The sequence below is a fragment of the Bubalus bubalis genome, chromosome 21 (genome assembly GCF_019923935.1).
Source record: "Bubalus bubalis isolate 160015118507 breed Murrah chromosome 21, NDDB_SH_1, whole genome shotgun sequence".
In the NCBI taxonomy this organism is placed as follows: Eukaryota; Metazoa; Chordata; class Mammalia; order Artiodactyla; family Bovidae; genus Bubalus; species Bubalus bubalis.
In genome coordinates this window covers 35,394,370-35,419,929 of record NC_059177.1, presented here as the reverse complement: position 1 = coordinate 35,419,929, position 25,560 = coordinate 35,394,370, and the positions used below count along the sequence as shown (strand labels likewise).

At 41.1% G+C, this 25,560-nt stretch overlaps 1 protein-coding gene and 1 long non-coding RNA gene across 17 annotated transcripts in view; both read right to left on the bottom strand.

The window, feature by feature from the left end:
• The window catches only part of MAGI1 (membrane associated guanylate kinase, WW and PDZ domain containing 1), a 642,924-nt gene that overhangs the window by 575,673 nt on the left and 41,691 nt on the right, over positions 1–25,560 (bottom strand). The window lies entirely within an intron of this gene.
• LOC123331035 lies at positions 6,127–13,703 on the bottom strand. Its single transcript, XR_006547473.2, has 2 exons — positions 7,124–13,703; positions 6,127–6,666 (listed from the first exon to the last, which is right to left on the bottom strand). It is a non-coding gene; the product is annotated as an uncharacterized LOC123331035 (long non-coding RNA).

Below are 25,560 nucleotides of genomic sequence, written 5' to 3'. Positions count from 1 at the left end.
CTGGAGTGGGTTGTTGCTCTGCCCTCCTCCAGGGGATCTTCCCAACCCAGGGATGGAACCCAGGTCTCCTACAACTGCAGACAGATGCTTTACCCTCTGAGCCAGTTTACACAGGGTGGAATTAAGATAAGGAACTACTAAATAACTTGCCTTATTAGGAACATGCAGCAAAAGGCTAAAAATCCAACTCAAAAGAATTCAGGTGAAAGAAGAAAGTTTTATAACACTGAGGTCCTATACAGAACCCCAACAAAGGAAAGAGGCTGGTCTCAGAAACAAGGGAACTGGATCCTGGTCAGGGGTCTCCATCTCTGTGGCTGCATTCTCTCTCAGTGACACCAGCTTCTTCTACATACCAGAAAACTTGTCTCTCAGATATCGGTTATCATCTGTAAACAGTTCACCAGGAGCAGGAACATATCTCTAGTTTGGAATCATTAGCATTTGGGGCCATATACTTTCGTGGTGCAGGGACCTCCCTGTGCATTGTAAGAGGTTTATCAGCATCCCTGGCCTCCACCCTCCAGATGAGATGCCAGTAGCACCTCCCTCTCCCTGCAGCTCTGACAACCAAAACTCTTGCCAAACATTGCCAAATGCCTCCTGCGGGTAAAATCATCACTGATCTAGAGAAATCTAAATTATTTGCTCAGTTTACTTTCCTAAATGCTGAGGAAGGGCTCTGATTGGCTAGCTGGTTGCTCAGATCTGGACAAATAAAATATGGCCATCTTGCACTCAAAAGGTGACTTTGACAGGTCTGTGGTTTAGAAGAAGAAAGTTTCCAGAAGGAGAGAGCTGTTTTGTATCTGCATCATTCAATACAGTAGTCACTAACCACATGTGGCTATTAATCCTTTGAAAGGCAGCTACTGCAAGTGAAGAAACACATTTTAAAATTTTGTTTCACTTTGATTTATATTTAAATAGCCACATGTAACTATTGGCTACCAAAAAGGAGAGCACAACTCTGTCTATTGAGAAATTTTAGGGTGCTTGAGGAAAACTGCTGGCACATACTGGCGCTTAATATTTGTTGAATTAATGAATAAATGAATGAACAAGAATGAACACAGGGTCTGGAGTGGAAAGGATTATTAGGCAAAGTCAGATGACTCCAGTCATAGGGAAAAATGGAAAATCAGTGACAAAGAATCAGAAAAATGAAATTAATCCAAGTATCCACTGAAAGATGATTAGATAAACAAAATATGGTATATGTGTATTATTCAGCCTGAAAAAGAAAGGAAAATTTGACACATGCTACCACATGAATGAATCTTGAAGACGTTATACCAAGTAAAATAAGCCAGTCAAAAAATAACAAATATTAGGTGATTTTATTTACATGAGGTTCCTAGAATTATCAAATTCATAGAGACATTATATAGAAGGGAAGTTGATAGGGACTGGGGGAAAGAAGAAATGGGGTGTTGGTGGTTAACGGGCACAGACTTTCACTTGGGGAAGATGAAAAGTCCTGGGTGATAGAGATGGCTTCACAAAAACATGAATGTAGTTACTGCCACATAAAGAACTACGGATTTATGTATGTGTTGCGCTGTGCTTAGCCGCTCAGTCGTGTCCGACTCTTTGTGACCCCATGGACTGTAGTCCACCAGGCTCCTCTATCCATGGTGATTCTCCAGGCAAGAATACTGGAGTAGGTTGTCATGCCCTCCTCCAGGGGATTTCCTCAACCCAGGGATGGAACCCAGGTCTCCCACATAGCAGGCAGATTCTTGACCAGCTGAGCCACCAAAGAAGCCCAAGAATACAGGAGTGGGTAGCCTATCCCTTCTCCAGGGGAACTTTTCAACCCAGGAATAGAACTGGGGTCTCCTGCATTGCAGGCAGATTTCTTACAAGTTGAGCTACCCAGGAAGCCCAGATTTATGTATATTTTACACCAAAAAAAAAAAGAGAGAGAGAGAGAAGGAGGGAGGGCAGATGGTTGGATGAATGGATGGATGGACCTACAAAACCTAACACAGTATGGTGGACTAAACCATGCCTCATGATTCTTCATGCTATCTCTGCATAAAAATTATACATCCATGCCCTTTCCCCTATAAATTTATAGTTTTCTTTTTTCTGATATGGATACAGTATATTTCCCTGCACCATTAATGTTGGATCTGACCACATGATCTGCTTTGGGCAAGATGACAAGACACAAACAGACGTTTCCATGTACTTTGCAGTCTGGTTTGCCTTCTCACACTCGATCAATGCACCATCAGAAGACAATGCCAGAGTAGCTGCTAGTAAAAAAAAAAGAGGAAATAAACAGAACAGATCCAAACCTAACCCCATACTCTGAAGCCAAGATCTATTAACCCACAGCCTGACTTAAAGCCACTTCACCAACCTGTGACTGAGAGAAAGACGTGTTATTATTGCAGGCTATGGGATATGTGAGCAGTTTGTTACACAGCATGTTTATACCAAAAGCTACCTGATACAAAGATTTTTAGTGGTCATGGTTTTACCACCAAGAGAATCATCAATGAGTACCTGCCACAAGTATCTTAGGAGGAGTTGCATTCTAGAATTATATGTGTGTATGTTATTTTAAATATAATGCCCTGAACTATAAACTTTTATGAATTATTTAGGAAGCCCACTAGGCCTCAGAGTTTTGAACAAGGTGAGTCCAATGTAGAAGTGTGCTTCATTCCTTAAGGGCCTGTGGCTTATAGTCTTAAGTGGTGTTAAATCTGAAGAAAACAAATTCTGGCACCTCTCATAATGCATTATCATCCGAGAAGACCATCTGATTCAGAAAGGATCTAATTTGCACTGCTCCCTGAAGCACAAGCTTCATTTAGCACTCTCCTTTCAAAATTTCTCCTTTCAGCAGTCCCTGGTAGTCACTCCAAGCTGGCAGCCAACAGACTGTACTATCCGAGACCCTTCACCCAAGGAGGAAATAAAATTCACATCCAAGCCAAGTGCATGTTTTGATGCAAGTCAAAGAAACCAAACCGTGAACAATCAGAAGGCTCACAGGAGCCCTGTCAACATCCACAAAGATCAGTGAAGACAACTCCCATGCTCCATCACTTCCACAACACAGAGATGCCTTCCTGCATCTTGCTGGGAGGAAGTTTTTCTGTTTCTTGCCTGATGTGCTTCCCTGGGCTTTCAAGAGCTCCAGCCTCCCTTCACCTCTGCACTAAGTGCCTACAGGAGGAAGAATGGTTTGGATTTTTTTCTCCAAGAGGCAAACTTCTAATGCTTCTATGCCCCAAGCTCACCCTTGGGGCATATTCAATAATCATACTGCACCAATACAAGAAGGAGCAGAAGAAGAATCCAAGGGCAAATGGAAAAAGATTGGATCCGGGGATAATAAGAGGAACAGCACCTAGGAGAAGACTGACTTAGGGCACAAGAGAGAGTGCATGAAGACAAAGCTTTCTCACACCCACCCCCTCCATCCTCACAGCCTCTAGCAGGTCCCAAATTCTGTCACGTCACATGGCAAAGCAGCACCCATTTCTTATTTGGAAAACCACCAGGGATACAAGACAGCACGGAAGAGAAACACACACTCGCAGCAGAGAAAAGAGTGGAAAGGAGAAAACTATTACAAGAGGAATTTGTGACACAAAGCATATTGTTTTAAATTCAAAACATTAGTGCTAAAAAAAAGGGGGGGGGGACAGAATAGAAATACTTTAGAAAGATGTTTACCAAAAGATGCAATTTCGCTGACAAATTTATTTTTCTATTTTTATTTTTAGAAGTTTTTTGGTTTTTAGTTGGGTGGGAGGGGGGTTTGCTGGCAATTTTGAATATTTCCTGATGCAGTAATGTTCCACTGCCCTGTGTGTATGCCATATGCATACACGTTCCTTCTTTTATTTAAATTATAAATTAACTAAAAGTATTCCTCTTAACTCAGTTTTTATTATGTAACCTCCTGGGTAGTCAGCACCATATGACCTTCACTTGGCTGGAACCATTTTGTTCCTTAATTTTTATTTGAAGTTTCTATTTCTAGCCAGCCTAAAATCTCAGATATTCCTGGTAAAATCATTGCTAATGATAAGGATGATGATGATGAAGAAGGGAAGAAAAGGGAAAAGAAGAGCGACCCTATATTAAACTATTAACAGTCAACGTTTATTAAACACATATATATATGCATTTACTCAATCCTCAGAACAACATAATAGTATGCTAATATTATTCTAATTCTATATATGGGAAATATGCTAAAAAATGCTTAGGCCTCTGACTTAAGTCATACACTTGGTAAATAGTGGTGCTTGGGTTAAAGCCAAGGCCAATTAATTCCAGTCCTGATCTCAGAACACCTTCCCAAGTACACTGCCTTCCAGGTGGGTGACAAACACAGCTTTCTAAAGACAAAAGGTAAGGGGGCTTGTTCTCCTCCAGGAGGCATTAGTCAACTCATCTAGGCCTCCTCTCTTAACAGTGATCAAAATTTAATGAGATAAAGTAAGTTTTCATGAGAACTGTAACCTATGTTTCTTTCTCTTTTTCCCCCAATTTCAGCATCTTTACAAAGGAAGAGTTCCTTTAGGCTGCAAAGGACTTAACAAAAAACCTCTATTTACAGTTCTATTACAGCCCCCAGGATATTCTGATACAAATTTGGCCAACTCATGCTTTAAGGGCTCTGTTTACACATAAAAAACAGGACAACTGAGAGTACCCTGCAAAAACTACAAACTCCTGAAACATCTTGTATGGCACTGCGTATTGGTATACAACCACATACATCGACGTGGAACAGAGTAGCGAAGATCTTGAGACCCGAGCTTGAAAGTCACCTCCAACCCTTACTGATTTTTGGACTCTGCGCTGATTAATTGTTCTAAATCTTAGTTTCATATCCACAAAATAGGGATAATAATTATAATACCTTTTGAGGACTAACAGAAAATATGTAAATAAACTGCTTAGCACAGAATCTGGCATAGAGAAAGCACCCCAATAAATATTATTAATAGTATTTACAATTAAGTATTAATTGGGGCTTTCCAGGTGGCTCAGTGGTAAAGAATCCACCTGTCAATGCGGGAGACATAGGAAACGTGGGTTTGATCCCCAAGTCTGGTATGCTCTGGAGGAAGAAATGACAACCCACTCCAGCATTCTTGTCTAGAGAATTCCATAGATAGAAGAGCATGGTGGGCTACAGTCCATGGGGTCTCAAAGAGTCAGACATAACAGAGCATGTACCCATGCATTAATCTGGCTCAAATCACATTTTCTTCCTGAAATTCCTTAGTAACTTTTTATTTTTGGAATCATTCATATAATCGGGGAAAATTATAAACAATGAATATCAAGAATTCAATCAAAGCATTATATACAACTTATAAATACTGATGCCATATATTTTGCATTAATTTCATCTAAAATTCATTTTTATCATGTAAACCAAGTAAGATTTAAAGTAATGTTTATTATGGGCTTCCCAGGTGGCACTAAAAGAATCCACCTGCCAATGCAGGAGACATAAAGACTCAGGTTCAATCCCTGGGTCAGAAAGATCTCCTGGAGGAGGAAAGAGCAACCCATTCAGTATTCTTGCCTGGGAAATCCCATGGATATAGGAGCCTGGAAGGCTACAGTCTATGGGGTCACACAGAGTAGGAACAGACCGAACTGACTTAGCATGCAATGTTTATTGTTACCTGTTTTGAGTAGCATAAAGAATATAAAAAAGGAAAGACAGAGAACAAAACAAGAATTTCCTTTAAATATTTATTTACTTATTAAAGTCATATTTAATTCTACCTTTAAAAAACTTAATCCTAGGAAAGTGGAAAGGTAGTATTCCACTCTGATTTAATGGGGAAAAGTAGATATTTTTAGTCCTTGAGAACACTGATTGTGGCATTCACTTCAGCTTTCTAATCATTGAGTATAGTTCATAGGACAGAGTAATTCCTCAAATATTTGTTGAAAGCAGAGAGTTGGATAGATGGATTAATGTATGGATAAAGTAGGTGGGATGGGTGGGGTAGGTAGATGGATGGATGAATGGAAGGGTAGATGCATGGGTGGATAAATTAACCAATCTTATATTACTAGACTGTATTTATTTTCTTTTCGTGTATAACAAATTACCCCAAATGCACTGGCTTCAAACAATAAAATTTTATTATCTCGCAGTTTCTGTGGGTCAGGAAACCAGAAATGGCTCAGTTGGGTGGTCCTGGGTTAGGATCTCTCACAGTCTTGGAGTCCAAACATTAATAGGACTGCAGTCATCTGCAGCTTGACTGGGTCTGAAGATACTCTTCCAAGCTCATGCATATGTCTGTTTGCATGTTCCTCTCCACACGGCTGCTCACAACATGGATTTTTCCCCAGAGTGAGGGATCCCAAGAGAGAGGGAAAGAGAAAAAGTGCTGAGGAAAGAAGGCAGGCTTCTATAAAGATGCACCATCAAGTCTGCTAGGGGTCACACAGGCCAGTCCTGCACAGGGGTGTGAATACCTGGAATCATGGAGGGCCACTCGAAAGGCTGTAAAGTTTGAAATCATCAACTCTTCTAAATCTCTGAGCCAAGCTCAGACGCTGACAAAGTAACACAGCATCAGAGGCAGATTTCTTCTTGTACAGTAGCAAAAGCTTACACAAAGCATTCATATTATGTTATAAAACCAAAAAGGGAAATACCTATAAAGAAGAAAAAGTAACCATCTATGAGCAATGTCAACTTTAATTTTCTTCCTGATCCAAAAATGACTGAAGTGCTCCTGCTGTCTAACTCCCAACTCATGGCAATAGTGGTTTGCACTCTAAAAATTCAAAACTTAACTTAGCAAACACATCAATGCCAAAAAGGCAAATCTCTAAAATCACATCTCGCTCTTTCTGTAGCACAGGTTAGATATAAATGAAGAAACAATCTAGACCACAAAATGAGCTGTCATTTTGAGCCCTTGTATAAATAAGTTACATTTTAAGTAAGGCATAAAATAGAAGGAAACACTTTTTTAGAATGCCTTAATACCCAAGTCTGAATTGGAAGATGGTTTTTACATCACTGAAAGCTTTGCACCAGTTTCCCTCTATATCTTTGTCTGTAATCAGATGTCACTCAGACTTAAACTAAAATAAAGTCATAACTGACCGATGTTGACTCTTGTTTTTGAGCTCTTCTTCCGTGACTGGATCAAGCCCCTGCATACTCTTATGTGGCACATTCTTCCTCTTTTTAAATGCTTCCAGAGGATGGTGGCAGTGGCCAGCATACATTAATATAAAGTTCTTTAAATCTTTTTTTCCCCCTCTGGATCTGGAATTAAGAACAAACAAATGCCAGGCTGAACTCAGTTTTACTGCTGAATGATGGAGATGGTCTCTCTCCCAAAGGACAGTTCTTTATGGCTGCTTCCTATTCTGGTATGTTCAAAACTGCCCTTTGCAAATATATCATCAGTATTCCGGAGTTCCCAGGTGGCACAGTGGTAAAGAATCGACCTGCTGATGCAAGAGACGCGGGTCCAGTCCCTGGGTCAGGAAGATCCCCTGGAGGAGGACATGGCAGCCCACTCCAGTATTCTTGCCAGGAAAATTTCAATGGACAGAGGAGCCCGTGGGCTACAGTCCATAGGGCTGCAAAGATTCAGATGCAACTGAGCAACTGAGCGCACATACACACATACATCAAAGTTCTATTGCAAATGCTAAAAAAGCCAGGAGCATTTGGTAACCTCAATCGTCCTTCTTCTGTGGGTTGTAACCCCTTGCTGCCCCTCCCAGTTCAGCCCGTATATGACCCTAGATGATTCTGTAAAAGCTGCTGAGTAATAGGATATTCATAAGTAAAGCAAATTATCACCAACACCTTCAAATGATGGAAATTATTGTTTATGACTGTTCTTCAAAGTGAGAAGGGGGGTTAAAACATAGGCCATGCACAAGGTAACGATAAAATTTTCTTCAGGTCTCTCAGAGAGAGAAAGACAAATAACATATGATATTATTTAAATGTGGAATTGAAAAGGAATGTTACAAATGAACTTATTTGCAAAACAGAAACAGACTCACACATATAGAAAATAAAGTATGGTAACCAAAGGGGAAAGGTGGTGGAGGGATAAATTAGAAGTATCAGATTAACAGATATACACTACTATATACAAAACAGCTAAACAACAAAGACCTACTGCTGTTATATAACAAAGGGAACGAAATTCAGTGTCTTGTAATAACCTATAATGGAAAAGAATCTGGAAAATATATACATACAAATATAGACACACACATATATTTGCACGTATGTATGACTGAATCACTTTGCTGTACACCTGAAACTAACGCAAAAATCAACTAACTATATACTTCAATGCTTTAAAATATATATATATAAAAGACATTTCTCACCACTAAGTTTAGTGATGGTAAAACACTTTTGATCATGTTCTAGAGTTAATTACTCTTGAATTTGATTCTGTTAGTCTTTTGAATCAAACTCAATTACATACATGAATCAATCAAAACACACTTAGTTTAAAGGGCAGTTAAACCACGAAAAGGCATTAGAAGTTGTAATACTAAATTGGTAGAAGCTTTATTACCTGCCCTAATTCAGATCACACACTTTCACACCTGCTTTGTTCAGAAGCAACAAAGGCAGAAGGCATTTCAAAAAAACACCTTCATTCTCTGTGGTATCTCTTTCAGGTATTTTCAAGCAGAAATCATTTGAATACTTTAAGTTAATAAGAAACGGAAACCACTCCAGCAATCATTCAAATTCTAATTCAGGAAACCTAAATGTCAATTAAAACAGTTAACCTTGGCCCTCTTTAGTGATGTTCAATACTTATTTATAAAAGAGCATGGGTTTCCTTCCATTTAATTTGTGCATTAAGCATCTCAGCCTTGGAAAGGAGACCAGAGGTCATCATAGACTCTAACCCTTGTGGACCTCTCCTCCATCCAATGACATGCTTCAAAGGTTGTCAACATCACTGCCAGTGTCATGGTCACCTTCAACCTGTGTGCAACTTCACTTACTTCATTCTAAGAGCACACTCAGGTACAGGTTCCAGAGTAGCTTTTCCAAAACCAAGTCAAGACCCTGCTCATTTGGACACCCACCTTACAAATACCCTTACGATAAAATCCAAGTTCACCTCCAAGGTCTACAAAGCTCTACGTGAAGTGGCCACTACCTCGTCTTTGAGTCACACTGGTCTTGCAGCTCTTCCTCAAGCTCACTAGGTTCTTTTCTGTCTCAGGGCCTTTGGTGGTGTTGCTCCTTCTTCCCCTAGATGATCACGAGGGAGACTCCTTAGAATCCAGGTCCTGCCTCAAGTATCAACTTCTCAGAACAGCTCTCCCCAACCAATCAAACTAATATTGCATATCCCATTCTCTCTTATCATTAGCTGTTATTTTTACCTGCATTTACTCATTAACATGTCTAGTGCCTGGCATGTGGGTACACTTAAGGCAACAAGCTCTGTAATAACAGCAGTTGATAAAAAACTGAGGCTGATGTTGGATATAAAATTCATTAGGTTGCCAGGCATAGTTCCAAGTACCTTAGTTCTCTCAACAACCACATATGGCAACTAACCAATACTTTCATCCTCATTTCACAAATGGGAACACCAAACATACTGAGGTTAAATACTTTGCCCAGGACACACAGCTACTCAGGGATAAAACTAGGATTCAAATCCAGAAGTGTGTGGGTCCAGAATTCATACTCTTAACCATCACATCCTGCTGCCCTCCCGTCAGAGCAGAGACCTTCTCTGTTCTACTCACTGCTGGATGCTGGGAAGAAAAGGGTTAGAAGAAGGGAGCTAATTCATCTCCCACCCCATCCCCCCAAATACTGCCAGCCTCCACCAGTGCACTCAGCTTCTTTGTTGCCAGGTACAATCTGAAATAATATAATATGGGTGACTCAGCTATAAATTTCTTCAATCACAGAGCAACAATTTTAAGTATCCAGAGAGCATCTCTTTCTTCATCCAATGGGCCTAAATAGCTACTCAGCTCACTCATTTTTTTTTAATTCCAGAAAAAAAGAGTTTTAGAGAAAACAGCCAGGTTTGGGGGTTTTCATGTTTTGTTGTTTATTGTTTTTGCCGCAGTCAACTTACAGAGATCTCAAGATCTCTGAATAAATAAGAATTGAACATTAAAAATCCAGTCCAATTTTCTTTTACAGTAATTTATCAAACAATGCACAACCTCAGCCTACAAGCCCTTGCTGCTCCTCTAACTCCTATGTGGACTACAGTATTTCTATCTTCAAGAGATCACATTTCCAGGGCTGGGAAATAAGGAGCCTGCTGCTTAATCAAAATGCCATCCAACAAAACCTTCCTAGCAGTTTACTACGGTTTCCTTCAGGAGCTCTTGGCTGGAAGCTCACTGGGATGTGCGGTTTCAGCTGTTTGTACTCTTCAGGGCTGTGCTATTTTTCCTCAAAGCAGTGTAGCCCAGTAACCCCAAGGAACCCTGATTAGCTTCTTTGGGGACGTGCTTATAGAACTCTTAGCTCTCTTCACTTCAGGGAACTGAATGGCAGAATCTCTGTTTTACTACATAAAATACTCAGAGACATATGAGCAACAATTGAAGCCTCTTCCGGAATCTTGTCTCTCCCTGTTGCTCATTTTGTTTTTAGAAACCAGGTCAGCAGTAGGAACTGGAACTTACGCTTCAACTCTCTAAAGAACAGCTGCATTGATACACTTGAAGATGAGGGGTCCTAAAGAGATCTTTATGAGTGAATATTTTATGCAATAATAGGACATACTGATTACTCCAGTGTCTGGGGACTCCATCATTCAGGTGCTTCTGGTGGTGGTTTAGTTGTTAAGTCATATCCAACTCTTTCAACCCCATGGACTGTAGCCTGCCAGGCTTCTCTGTCCATGGGATTTCCCAGGCAAGAATACTGGAGTGGGTTGCCATTTCCTTCTCCAGGGGATCTTCCCAACCCCAGAATCAAACCCAGGAATCTGCCTGAATTGCAGGCAGATTCTTTACCAACTGAGCTATAAGGGAAGCCCCAGACATTTCTAGCACCAGGCTATGAGACCAAGGATGCAAAGTCAGTCTCTTCTGATAAACTGAGCTCAGCAATATTTCAGGATTTGGCTGCACTCTTGGCTTTAGAGAGTCCATCTTGAAAGTATGTGCTAATGACTCAAAACGAACTGACCTGCAAAGTGGGTCAGTACAGCGGATCACCATTCCTGAAAGAGCTGCCGAGTCCTTGGTCCTGGGTGAGAGCACATCTGAACAACCATCAGGGCCAGATGCAGATGGGGAGAATGAGGCTGGGGCATCCATGTGCAGGGTCAGATCCTGAATTTATTTTCAATTTTAGTATTTGTCATAAATTTTTGCATTAATTTAAAAGTATTGCATTTGTTATTATTTACCTTGATTGTTGAGCTTTTGGCACCCCAGAAATTTTGCAACTAAGGTGAGTGCTTCATTCTAGTTGCTGCCCGGGCAGGCCATCTCTATGGGGTAACTGCTTACATGTTAAGCTTCATGTGTCAGTGGATTTACTCATCTCTGTTATGTCATTTGATTTAATCCTCATAACAACCCTATGAGGCAGGTACTGTTATGATCCCCATTTTACTCAAGCAAGTTACATAACTTGCCCAAGGTTGCAGGGAGTCCAAGGGCTTCCCTCCTAAAGGAGCCAGAGGGGAATGTGTAGCTGTACTGGTATCTCTTGACAAGTAAGATTCAAACCCCTTCCTGCATTGCACTGCCTACCTTCGCTTAAAAGAAAGGATACCAAGGAATACAACATAACCCCAATGTATCAGCCCAAAAATAGCTTGAAATAGCTTGTGCTGGACTATCACAAGCTAAATACAAGCAATGTAAGACTTCTCCTTAAAAGAATATTTAGGTAAACAAGCATCTAAGCTTCTGCAACTCCAATGGATACTTCAAATATGACTTATGTCATATTTGAGAAAATATGAGAAAAACAACCTGTTACCTAATCTGAGCCAGAACCAAACTTGCTGCAACCTTGGTAAGGCCACGCACATGCCTTAGACAATGAAATCAAGGATGAAAGAATCTGAGATGTATGCATTTGCACCTGGGGAACATCAAAGCAAGAGCTAATTTTAGGACTGGCTGGCCTGTTCCAAACCCTTTACCTTAATTACACACTTATACTAGTAGAGCGTAGAGGTTGGCCCTGATTCAGATGCACACCCCAACTCATCCATGGATAAAATTAGGATAGGTTGTAAATGTATTTATAGAACCTATGTCTTCATCTGAACCTAAGGATCTCTGCAAATATTAACTCTGCTTCTAAGATAATTTGATCTTTTTTTTCTCAGTTAATTTAATATGGGTAAAATCTAGGACACATCAGTAGAAAAAAATCATGTCATATTATTATGAATAACAGTTTCATTTCATGTGCCAATTCTAATAACCTGAGAATAACTGCAACCACAACTGCGTTTGGTGGGAGAAGGTGCCAAAATTGATCAGCTGTGTCTGTCATGGGCTTGGGGAAACAATGGCCACATAGACTTAACCCATTTGCTACTCTGATCCTAAACCCTTGCCCTTGAGTTAATGATCCAAAAGCCAGTGAAAGACAGCAATCTATCAACTAGGGTAGAAGTCTGCGGCATATAACACATCCTTCTTGACTAATGGTTCTAAATTGAGACATGGTATAGACTCAAAATGGACACTATTTTGTTTTAGTTTTCCATTTTCAGCTCTCTTGGATTTTCGGCAGTGCCACTAGCCTTTTCACCTGAACTCACAGATGCAAAAAACTTGAGCCAAATTGGGTCTATCCCAAATCACTGTCTGAAATCATACCCCCATTGTTCTGAGACAATATGACATTTCCTCCAAAAAGGTGGTTAGTAAATAAACAATCAAATACTGGAAATGAAGTTTATTTTAGCCTCTCAAAGTACCAGGGGGAAAAAGGCAAGGGATTCATTCCTTTATACAGTTTATTAGTCCTGTACTCCCTTCCATAACCTTCAATCCCATTGAACTTTTCAGAATGTGATATGTAAAGAATATTCAATGAGATCAAGAGAGATAGATAGACATTTCAAACTTTTCCCAATTGTTTATCACATACATTTCCAATGAGGAAGAGCCTAAATACTGACTTACCAACTAGATCCAATCAGCCATTGACAATATCCTTGAATATGACAAAAATAATCAGGCTACCAAATAGGCCACTGTGATCATTTTGGCCCTTCTCAGAAAAGACTCAAGTCAAGAACGAGGTCTCAGCTTAAATGCTATCTTCTGCCAAGTCCTTGACTTGCCACTCCCTATACAGTTGGTGTAAAGAACAACTTCTCTGACACGTTCCTGAAACTCTGGGAACTCCATCCAATACTCATCATACTTCTAGTTACATGCTCAGAGTAAGAGAATGGCTATCTAATTCATCATGGAACTCGAGAGGCGAACAGCCTTACAAAAGGCTCACAATACATAGATAATAACTGAGGAAATGTGCTTGCCATCAGTACCAAGAGTGGGTTGCAAGGGCTGCTACAAAGAACTGGACTGAGGTAGAACTTCAAATTACTCCAAAGCAAAACAAAAGTAAAATCTCCCCTCCTCTCCACAATATTAATCTGAAAAAAAAAGTGTTAGGTGCTCAATCATGTCCAACTCTTTGCGATCCCATGGACTGTAGCCCACCAGGCTCCTCTGTCCATGGAATTCTCCAGGCAAGAATACTGGAGAGGAAACCCATTCCCTTCTCCAAGGGATCTTCCTGACCCAGGGATCAAACTCGGGTCTCCGGCATTGCAGGCAGATTCTTTACCATCTGAGCCACCAGAGAAGTCCCAATCTGAGAATAAAATGGCATTATCTTTTGAAAAATACATAACGGTCTATTATATTTATATATTTTAAAAGGGGGAAGATATAAACATACAGATTGGCCACGACAATTCCATTAAGCATTCCCACCCTGGTACAAACAATTTTATTTTTTTTTAATAAATATTAAGTTCAAGTATCCATGAATGCAAAACCACATTTTTCCATTAACCACTAACACACTCCCTTCTAAGAAGGCATTCAGCTCATAGTGGATGAATGAGAGAGCAGGTGAATTGAAGAATGATGATAATGATGACTAATAATAACAATAATAATAACAATGTACTTAGTACTTCCTGGGTGCCAAGTACATTATATGCATTAACTCATTTAAACCTCCCACTAATTTATACACTGTACCTATGGTAGTTATCATCTGAGGCTGTAATATCACTATTCCTATTTTACAAATCTGGAAAACTGAGACACAGAAAGGTTAAGTAACCTGGCAAAGTTACCCAAGAAAGTAGCTGCTCCCGACTAATGTTTCTGTCCATTCTAGGAATGCTGAGTAATGGAAAGATGAGGGCATAAGGGAATAATGAGAGGATAATTGGGAGGAAGAGAAGAATATGGGAGGGGCAGATAAATGATTTATTTAAAGGACTGGCCACCAAACCCTTTGATTTTTTTTTTTAAACACAATATTTATCTAAAAAGAAAATGTACTTAGAAAAAAGCATTCAAATTTGAAATCATGCTATCTAAATCTCGTTGTCAGTGCCAATTCTTTCTTTTTTCTTTTTTTGGCTATGCAGCACTGGCATGCAGGACTTAATTCCCTGACCAGGCATTGAGCCAACGCCCCCTGCACTGGAAGCATGGAGTCTTAACCACTGGAATGCCAGGGAAGTCCCATTCATTCCAATTCTTTTAATCCAAATTCTGTAAGTAAATTTTAAAAGACCGAAAAGCCTACAGTTGCCATGCTCACCAGTTGTTTTAAACTCACTTCACAGAGACCTCAGAGAACCACGCTATACTCTGCATTACTGGGATGAAAGAACTTCATTTAATTTTCACAACTTCAAAGGGGAACATGAGTAAACAATAGTCTATAAATCAGGAGCTATTGAAGCAGAAAGCAAGAGGAGAGAAATAAATAGTAAGTCTACATAATAAAGAAAAGGAAGCAAATATTTATGTCAGAAAGCAAACAAGTTCTCCTTTATAAGGTAGCCTAGATTTTTCTTCTTCTCTAAGAAACCCCATGCATTAAAAAAGCCATGCTCCTTGCTGTTAAAAAACTTTTTCTTTTTTAAAATTTTTATAGGCTAGACTGTGCCGTCCCAAGACTATCATGAAGGCTTTTGCAAGCTCTTAGTTCCAGGGTCTCTTAGTCACAGGGAGCTTCAAATTCAGTCTTGCAACATTGTCTCATAGTGAGTTTAGATATACGTGACTATAATCTACTGACAGGAATGAAATTACATCACTGTCAATACAACTTTACACATGAGCCCCATTATCAGACCACACATCCTCTAAGACACCAGTAATTAATATTTTTTATGAAACCATAACCATATAATAATGGCAGTTAACTCCACATGGCCTATTAGGTATGCATTAAAAGCACAAATTTATTAGGCATAAATATTTAAAATATACCATCATTTTTATAGCCTGTTTGGCACTTATTCCCTTTATGAATGCACGGTGGAAAGTACCCAAGTGTCTCCCAACCTCTGTCCAGGACTGGGACTGAAGTATGTCGACAGTGAGGAAACAGAGAACAGGGATCTGCCTTCATTCTGGAAGCTGCACCTTGTGTAGGAATATCCAGCACAACACAAGGAGCAGGGAGCCTGCCCAAGTTTAGCCCCAGAGATAAGGAGGGGGTGGGAACCAAATCCCAAGCCAATCTCAGGCTGAAGTGCTCACAGAAATCCCCTCCTTAAATCACTAGGTTCTTCTCAGAGCCACTAGGAAAAGGTCAGATGCCCAGGGGGCCTAGGCAAAGAGACTAAAGGAGCTTGTCTTCAGATAAAACCCAGTTGCAGCCAAAACAGCACTGCAGGGAAAATATCGCTTTGCTATTTTAAGTTACATAATTAAGATGTCCACTCCTACAAGGTCAGAAGGTGCTGCACTGCAGTGCTGTTTTAAGAATCTGAGCTCTGAAGGCAGCCAGAGGTCCCCACTTATAACACTAGGGCTAAGCGCTGCTGCTACTGCTAAGTCACTTCAGTCGTGTCCGACTCTTTGCAACCCCATAGATGGCAGCCCATCAGGCGCCCCCATCCCTGGGATCTCCAGGCAAGAACACTGGAGTGGTTGCCATTTCCTTCTCCAATGCATGAAAGTGAAAAGTGAAATGAAGTCGCTCAGTCATGTCCGACCCTCAGCGACCCCATGGACTGCAGCCTTCCAGGCTCCTCCATCCATAGGATTTTCCAGGCAAGAGTACTGGAGTGGGGTGCCATTGCCTCTACATGCAAAATACATATACACCATCTTTTGAGTCTTAGTGTATAAAACTTCTCATAGAATATTTACAAGTCTGTAAGGGGATTATGTGCAGTGGGGTCGGGGGAGGCTCAAGGTGGCACAGTAGGAATCTCATGGACAGAGGATATAGGCAGTTCCATGGAACCAGGCTGCACAGCAGGAGGTGGGCAAGGAAGCAAAGCTTCATCTGTATTTACAGCCACTCCCCATCTCTCACACTACTGCCTGAGCTCCACCTCCTGTCAAGTGTAAGGCACTTGAATCATCCTGAAACCATTCCTCCACACCCGGTCAGTGGTGCCAAAAAGGTTGGGGACCACTGTTCTCCAGCTAAGCTATCCAATTACAGGAGCCACCAGCCACACATGGCTACTGAGTTCTTGAAATGAGGCTAGTGTAACTAAGGAATTAAATGTATTATTTTACTTGATTTCTATTCATTTAATTGTAATTATATAAATGTAAATAATATGAACATAGGACAGGGTAAGTTCTTGAGCGCATGGGTGATCCATGGCCTGGTCGGCACTAGTAAGTAAAGTTTCAAACTCTCAGGCCAGTGCTCTTTCCCACAGTATCAAACATCAGGAGTTCTGTGTACAAACTAGTTCTCTGACCTACACCCATCATTTAACCACTGTGAAACTTAGCTATCAACTAAGACAAAATGGTTGGATGGCATCACCAACACAATACACACAAGTTTGAGCAAACTCTGGGATGGTGAAGGACAAGGGAGACTGGTGTGCTGCCTTTCATGGGGTCACAAAGTGTCGGACACGACTTAGCGACTGAACAACAGCAGCAATTCTGTGCTAAATCACAAGGGTTCCCACGTGTTATCCTTTAACTCTTCATACACCCACGTACTACATTCTTATAGCCCATGATAATATGGCTCAGAGAAACTAACTAATTTGCCCAGTGTCACAAAGCTTGTAAGTGACAGGAGCCAGAATTCAAAACACTTACTTTCTGACTCCAACTTACTTAAAGCTGGATTTTAACTGCCAGCACCATTTACTTCTATCAAACGAAGCTGATGCCTTTCCTGATTACCTCATAGTGTTATAAGGCTAAAATGAGAACAGGGATCTGCAAATGCACTGAAAATATAAAACAGGTGTAAGTTATTATCTGAATACTTTTTTTTTAAGTTTGAAAAACAAAAATCCTCTCAACTTTTCAGAGCTTATTAATAGGGACTTAGGACATTCCACGGAGAAGGCAATGGCACCCCACTCCAGTACTTTTGCCTGGAAAATCCCATGGACAGAGGAGCCTGGTGGGCTGCAGTCCATGGGGTCGCTAGAGTCGGACACGACTGAGCGACCTCCCTTTCACTTTTCACTTTCATGCACTGGAGAAGGAAATGGCAACCCACTCCAGTGTTTTTGCCTGGAGAATCCCAGGGACGGGGAAGCCTGATGGGCTGCCGTCTCTGGGGTCACACAGAGTAGGACATGACTGAAGTGACTTAGCAGCAGCAGCAGCAGCAGCAGCGGGACATTCCAATCAAAAAAGAAACCTACATCAGTAAGTAATGGAAATATTCAGAAGCCTCTCCAAGTCACTCAGATGTCCACTTGTCCTGAAACTTAACGTTTTTGTTTGTCTGTAAGATCCAATTTTTTTTTAGCCTATGGCTCCCAGAAGCCAGGAAGGCCAGCTATTTTCGAGTTGAAGGTTAAATCAGGCATAATTGAGTTCCTGATAATGTTAGAAACTGTCCCTAGGAAGAGGAGGAATTCATACAGCACCCATAAGCCCCCTGGGAGATGGGGAGGGTAGATGTTTCTCTTCACCCACACTCCTGCATCTGAGGCATCATCTGGGACAAAGCAAGACTTCTATCACCAGTGTGGAAACACACAACTTCCAAGACTCTACCACAAATGAGGGCAAATCCAGAGCTAACCCACTGCAGTAAAAACAAAGTAAACACAATGAGATACAGGGAAAGGGAGTCTAACTTTAAGACACCAAATTCAGACCCGACTATATATTTTATTTTAGTTGTAATTAACAGCCACTGTTCATTTCAAGCACTACGATGAGCCCAGCTGTTCCATTTTGGGGACTATGAACAGTCCGAGAGCAGAAATATAGGGTAGGTTCTATAATTATAATTAGCAAGTAGTCATTTTTTTTAATCATCCACCACTAATGTGAAATATTCTCTCCTCATACTCTTCCTATGCTATTTCTTATCTTTCCCCAGACTTGCTAATTAATCATACTTGTATGACATGATAGCCTTAATACTTTTGATGGCACTTTTTTTTTGGTATTTTTTTTTTAACTGAAGGAAAATTTCTTTACAATGCTGTGTTGGTTTCTGCCGTACCAATGTGAATCAATCATAATTATATTATATATCCTGATGGCACATGTTAAGAATGCATTTTCTCATTTGAACATTACTGAGTTGGGAGATATGCAGGTTATGGATGAGTCTCTCTATGTGACTACTGACTTAACTAAAATTCAGAAAGATATAGCCATTTACCTACAGTCCTCAAGTTAAAACATGGCAGACCTGAGCCTAGAACCCAAGTTTGCTCACTTTCACTCCAGTATCACCAAACTATACCTAAAATGTTCCCTCTGCAGATACTATTCAAAGCACTGTAATTATTTCTGTACAACCAGTGAGCCTTGATAATCACAGCGTTGACAAGATTAACATAGACATAAAATAAAACATGAGTTAAAACAGGTAGAGACTAAAGATAGTAAGACTATTTGACCCTATTCTAGGCTCAGTGGTTTTCAATTCCAGCTGCACAACAGACTCACCACAGACGCTTTTTAGAAAAAAACGTTCTACTTGTAACCCATTCTCAGAAATTCTGATTTAACTGATAAAGTTTGGGACATGGAGTTTGCTGGGTTTTTCTTGTTTGTTTTTTTTTTTTACTATTTTCCCACATGAATCTAATGTACTTCAGCTGAAAAACCGCTGCTACAGGTCAGAGCTCAGTACCCAAAATACATGGGCAAGGATGGTACGTGAAATGACTTTGTCATACCAGGCACATTGTGTGTTAACAGTTGTATGTTCATTTTTATGAATATTTGGAAAACATTAGTGATCCTATAAAACCAAGGATTTTACAGACTTTAACAGACTATCTTGTAAAAAGTTTCTGACCAACAGAAAAATATAAGTAAAAAATAGTACGGGTGTAGACAGACATAGAAAAAAATTATGAAGGTGGTTCAAGAATGGCTGAAGTCTAGATCTTTGACGATAAAAGATGGAGGTGGGGAGGGGAATGGAGAGAAAGGAGACAGGAAAAAGTAGACACAGGAAGAGGAACCAGCAAGTGGCCCGGAAGAGGCAGAAGGAGTTAACAAGAGTGCACCATGACAAAGTATAGGAGAATGAAGTCAAGTTCTCAGTTCTCTATCTTGCTCCAAGTACTATAAATACCTGGTAGGGTTTCAGTAAGCATTCCACCACAGGCAGAAAAAGGAAAAGTTATTACAGATTAAGGAGGCTGCTGATGGAAGACCGACATCTAAACCAAATGCTCAGGCCAGTTGCCTTAGAAAGATCCACAAGTCCCTTGAGGAAGGTGCCACCTACCATGGCAGCCTGCCACAGAGCGGCCCTGGAGCAAGAGAGACTCTCCTTATTTAGCTGAAGTTTCTAAAACCATCCGAGCATAGCTATCAAGCCATTCTCAGGCACATGCATGCTTCAAGTTTCATTCTTCAAATTCAGTTCCTGCCATGGCGCTATATTACTTTGAGGCAGTCTGCCTCCTCACACAGGGTAAATGATGCGCATGAACTCAGTATAATATGTTCTAAAGTCTACAAACCACTTGCTCAGGGATGGCTCAAGGAAGAGAATTCCAACCCTGAAAACTTACTCATCTTCAGTCATATGTGCCAACAGACAGGAGGAGACTTCCGATGGTATACAGACACAGAAATGAGTGAATCACATTTTGAGAAAATTACTCCTGTCTAATTCTCTCTCAGTTCTTCAAATTTTGGATCTCAGAAGGCCAGAGTTTAGAACTAGAGGGGGTTTTTCCTATCTAACACTTGTTAATCGCATTTTTGTTTAATTGGAGGAAAACCGCTTTACACTGTTGTGCTGGTTCCGTCATACAACAGCGCAAATCAGCCCTAATTACACATATACCAGCTCCTTCTTGCGCCTCGCTCCCCTCCCCCCCCACTCCTCCAGGTCACTCTTTAATGAATGGACAGCAGGACTCAGGCCCAGAAGCTTGTATTTAAGATGGGTTACATTCATGGCAAACAGTGCGGGTTTCCAGGGAAAACTGATATAAAGCTTGCTCCTAAAACACATCTAATTCTTTAAAAGTGACTCAGTTACAGAAAAACAGGTTAATAGTCCAGTAACAGTACGTGAACAGGGGGGAAATCGTGAAGGTGGTTTCCAAAGGACTCATATTTGAGGACCTCTGTTTCAGATATGTGTTTTAGTGTTCTCTTTCAATGGCATTATATGTGTGTCTCTACAGCTTCAGTATATTTATGAGACATAGGTGTTGGAAATGCAGAACTAGACATCACTTTTTCTCGTTCCCAGGAAACTGAAAAAAATAGCTCGCATGAGCTCAACCTAGCTGTCTCCTGGCCTGCTTCTGATGCAATGAAATTCAAACATTTACCAACCACTACTACACTGAAGACTTTAACCGACCAAAGATGTGCTTTGATGTAGACGCTTTTCTTGCTTAGATTCCTCCCTAAATTTCATGTTGATTTTAGTTTTAAAAAAAATAAATCCCAAAGCCATGAGAAAAAAAGCGTGCAGGATGATGGCACAGACGTGTTTAGGTGCCAGAGAGATGCAGAGTTTGATCATGGGCAATCAAATTCCTGGTAGTTCAGGTGGCAAAGCATCTGCCTGCACTGCAGGAGACCCGGCTTCGATCTCTGGGTCAGGAAGATCCTCTCAAGAAGGAAATGGCAACCCACTCCAGTACCCTTGCCTGGAAAATCCCATGGACAGAGGAGCTTGGTAGGCTACAATCCATGGGGTCACAAAGGGTCAGACACAACTGAGCAACTTCACTTTAACTTTCACAATCAAATTAATCTCCTCAAACCTCCACATCTTCCCGAAGCTGTAAGATGATGAAATGAAACAACGCACAAAAGGTGGGTCGTGTACTAACTGACATATAATAGGCGTGTGTCAGCCTGCTTTCCCTTTCTTTTAAAAAAAAAAGCCAGTTATAGAGTTAAGGAATCAGGACCTCACCAATGTCCTGACACAGACATTCAGCCCATAAGTAATTTAGGACAAGTATTTTGCTCTCCTTCCTCAGATCCCTGAGTGATAATTCTCCATTCTCTGTAATAAAAATACATGGATTGAATGCAGTTTGTACTGAGCCAAAAACAGACCAAAGTTAATTGGGACCAAAGTTAACTGTCAATTAACAGTGTATCCTGTCTGCCTTTATATAGCACTTTTAGTTTAATAGTCATCATTTTGCCTTCCCTTCAATACCAGGCCCATCTAACCAAAACTCTCCAATTCTCCTCCCATCACCCGTTCAATGGGCCAAGGCATCACCTGAGGATCCTGTTCAAATGCAGATTCTCATCTCATAGGACTGGGAAGGCGACTGAGATTCCATACTTAATAAGCTCTCAGGAGATGCTGAAGCAGCTAGTCAGTCCAAAGACTACATTTTAGGTAGCAAAAACCCAGACAACATCATCACCTTTCAGATCCAGTACTTAGCACAGGGAAGAACCTTATCAGATTCTCACAAATTTCCTTCTCTTTCCAAGAGTCTGACTGTCATTCAGCTTTATTTTCAGATGTTCCAAGCAGAAAATGTCTAAAACAATTCCCCCACTTAATGGAGAATCATTGGATCAGGCCTTAAGGTGCTGGTTATAATGACACAAAGCTAATCTGCTTGCTTTGCATGATTTTACCAGCAACTCATCTGATGTCAGATTCCCCAACGACACTTCAAACTGACAGTTTTTTGGCCCATTATTCCACAGGGTGTGGCCCTGCGTTGGTGGAACAAATGTCGAGGCAGCTAGAGGCTGGGTCGCTGTAGGAATTGAGAGGCAATTACAAAAACCAGCAAGCCCTTACTGAACACCTACTGACCAAGAATAACTTCCATCCAAACAGACTTCACACATTAGTCATTCATTCAACAAATGCTGGCGAGGCACTGTGTGCCAAGCCTGTTCTAGGTTCCACAGACCAAACTCAGAAATTTGTTCACAACTGTAGCCTTAACAATCCTTGGTAGGTTCTCTCTTTTTTTTTTTTTTATCAAATTGAATGACATTTGATCAAAACAAGCCTATGCCTTCAGCAGTTCAAACACCATCTTATCAGACTACCTGCTACATCATCTTACAGTTTTTGAACTCCAGGAGGTTAACATTATCTGTAGTTAAGAGATCACAGGGAATTCCCTGGCTGCCCAGGGGTTAAAACTCTGCACCACCACTGCAGGGGGTAGGGGTTTGATCCCTGGTTAGGGAACTAAGATCCCACATGCCACATGGCATAGACAAAAAAAAGAGAGAGAGAGAACACACACACACACCCATCTTGGGTGGTTAAGTAAACTTCTCCCAACACAGCTAATAAATACCAAGGAACAACATCCCGCCTGACTCCAAGATCCATGCTCTCCATCTCGAGCCTGCTCTACCTCCTCAGAGGAGAGAATCAACTCCATGCCTGCCCTCAAGAAGTTTACCATCTCATGAAAAATAGAGAACAACCCACAGCTTGGAGGCAATTCAACAAACACAGAAAATGGTAAATGGTAAGCCAAAGGGAACACTTCCAACACAAAATCCTCTAGAACTCAGCATCCCATGAGCAACTCATTGCCCTTTTCAAAATACTTTTAACTTGGGAAACTATATCAAATCTATTTCTTCCCATCCATACAATACGGCTTCCCAGTTGACACCGGTGGTAAAGAAACCACCTGCCAATACAGGAGACAAAAGAGACATGGGTTCAATCCCTGGGTTGGGAAGATCCCCTGGAGGGGAGCACGGCAACTCACTCCAATATTCTTCCCTGGGAAATCTCAAGGATAGAGGATCCTCGCATGCAATGTATGGTCCATAGGGTCGCAAAGAGTCAGACACAAACAAAGCAACTTAGCATGCACACATACACTAAGCTCCAGGAGGTACAGAGACCAGCCCAGTGAGGCACCCACACTTAGTGCTGACTAAGTATCTCCTGGATATGTTTAATGCTTGGGCTGGATGAAGCACAAGCTGGAATCAAGATTGCCAGCAGAAATACCAAGAACCTCAAATATGCAGATGACACCATCTTGATGGCAGAAAGCAAAGAACTAAAGAGCCTCTTGATGAAAGTGAAAGAGGAGAATGAAAAAGATGCCTTAAAACTCAACATTCAAAAAACAAAGATCATGACACCTAGTCCCATCACTTCAAGGAAAATAGATGCAGAAACAATGGAAAGAGTGACAGACTTTATTTTCTTAGGCTGCAAAATCACTGCAGAAGGTGACTGCAGCCATGACAAGCCTAGACAGCATATTAAAAAGCAGAGACATTGCTTTGCCGACAAAAGTCCGTCTAGTCAAGGCTATGGTTTTTCCAGTAGTCATGTATGGATGTGAGAGTTGGACCATAAAGAAAGCTGAGCACCGAAGAATTGATGCTTTTGAACTGTGGTGTTGGAGAAGACTCTTAAGAGTCCCTTGGACTGCAAGGAGATCTAACCAGTCCATCCTACAGGAGATCAGTCCTGAATATTCATTGGAAGGACTGATGCTAAAGCTGAAGCTCCAATATTTTGGCCACCTGATGCAAAGAACTGACTCATTTGAAAAGACCCTGATGCTGGGAAAGATTGAAGGCAGGAGGAGAAGGGGATGACAGAGGATGGATGATTGGACAACATCACCAACTAGGTAGACATGAGTTTGAGCAAACTCTGGGAGCTGGTGATGAACAGGGAAGCCTGGCGTGCTGCGGTCCATGTGGTCGCAAAGAGTCGGACACACCTGAGAGACTGAACTATCTCCTGAATGTATGTTTCAATTACCTTTTTAAAACCAAATTACCCAAAACTTAGGGGCTTAGAACAAATTCAACAACCATTTCATTATTTTGAAAGTGGTATCTTATCTAATAGAGCCGGGGTCTCTGAGACGCCTTGTATACCCATGAGTTGGGGGTCCCAACAAGAACGGTTGAATGGTTAGAAATGCTTACATAGCGTTAAGAAATCAGGTGCTAAAAGTGAGGGGCACAGAGTCTTAGACCAGAAGCCTCCCCACCAGCATACAAGATTCGGGGGAGAGAACACTGTATTGTTCCCGCTGACTGCCCCTGGCTCACACACTGCAGGCCTCAGACAAACACGGAAGGCACCGTCCATGACCCTCTGATGAGTCACACAGCTTTGGCATCTCCCTGGTGCAGACAACAAGAAACACATTTCCATAAAGGCGCCGAGATAAGCAGCAGCATAAATAACACAAGCAATCTGGTCTCAGGATGAATTTTCTACTGGACAGTGCCTGTCCAGAGGGTTTGGACAATTACTACAATGAGTCTTTAGGAGGTAAGTGGCTTGAGTTGACCCAACACAGGGAAGTCGAGAAATAATAAGAGGCAGACAGGTTTGGTCCCCCCTGAAAGCTCAAGTTAACTGGAAATTGAAAATATTTTTTTTTAACCATACAGCTGATGGAAACAAGAGGACACAATCTTTTCTCCCATTTTCCCTGTAGGCAATTAGGGAATGATGGCTCCCTTACAGGGTTTTTTTTTGTTTTTTTTTGAGAAAGGGGTCAGATTCGAAGTGTGTCTCCAGGCCCCAAACAACGAATTCAAATCCTACTCCAGCTATAGTCAGGGGAGTAGGGGAAATGAAGGAATAGCAAGCGCATTCCTAAAACACCAACTTAACAACCTCCCATAATCTCTTCCAGCTGAGAGAGCACTGCTCCACTGGGTCCTTCTATTCCCATTTGTAATTATTCAAGTGCACTGGTTTCCATAGTACTCAACATCCAAGTACCAAGTCCATGCTGTGTGAAACCTGGCAATAGGTTCTTCGTAACGAGAGTTCGTACAACAATTCAAAAGGCTCTTTATCTGCTTCCTAATAATAACCAGAGTTCTATGAATTTGCGTCCTAGACATACAAGCGTGGATCAGAATCTAGGACCCACCAGTCATGAGCTCAGTAAC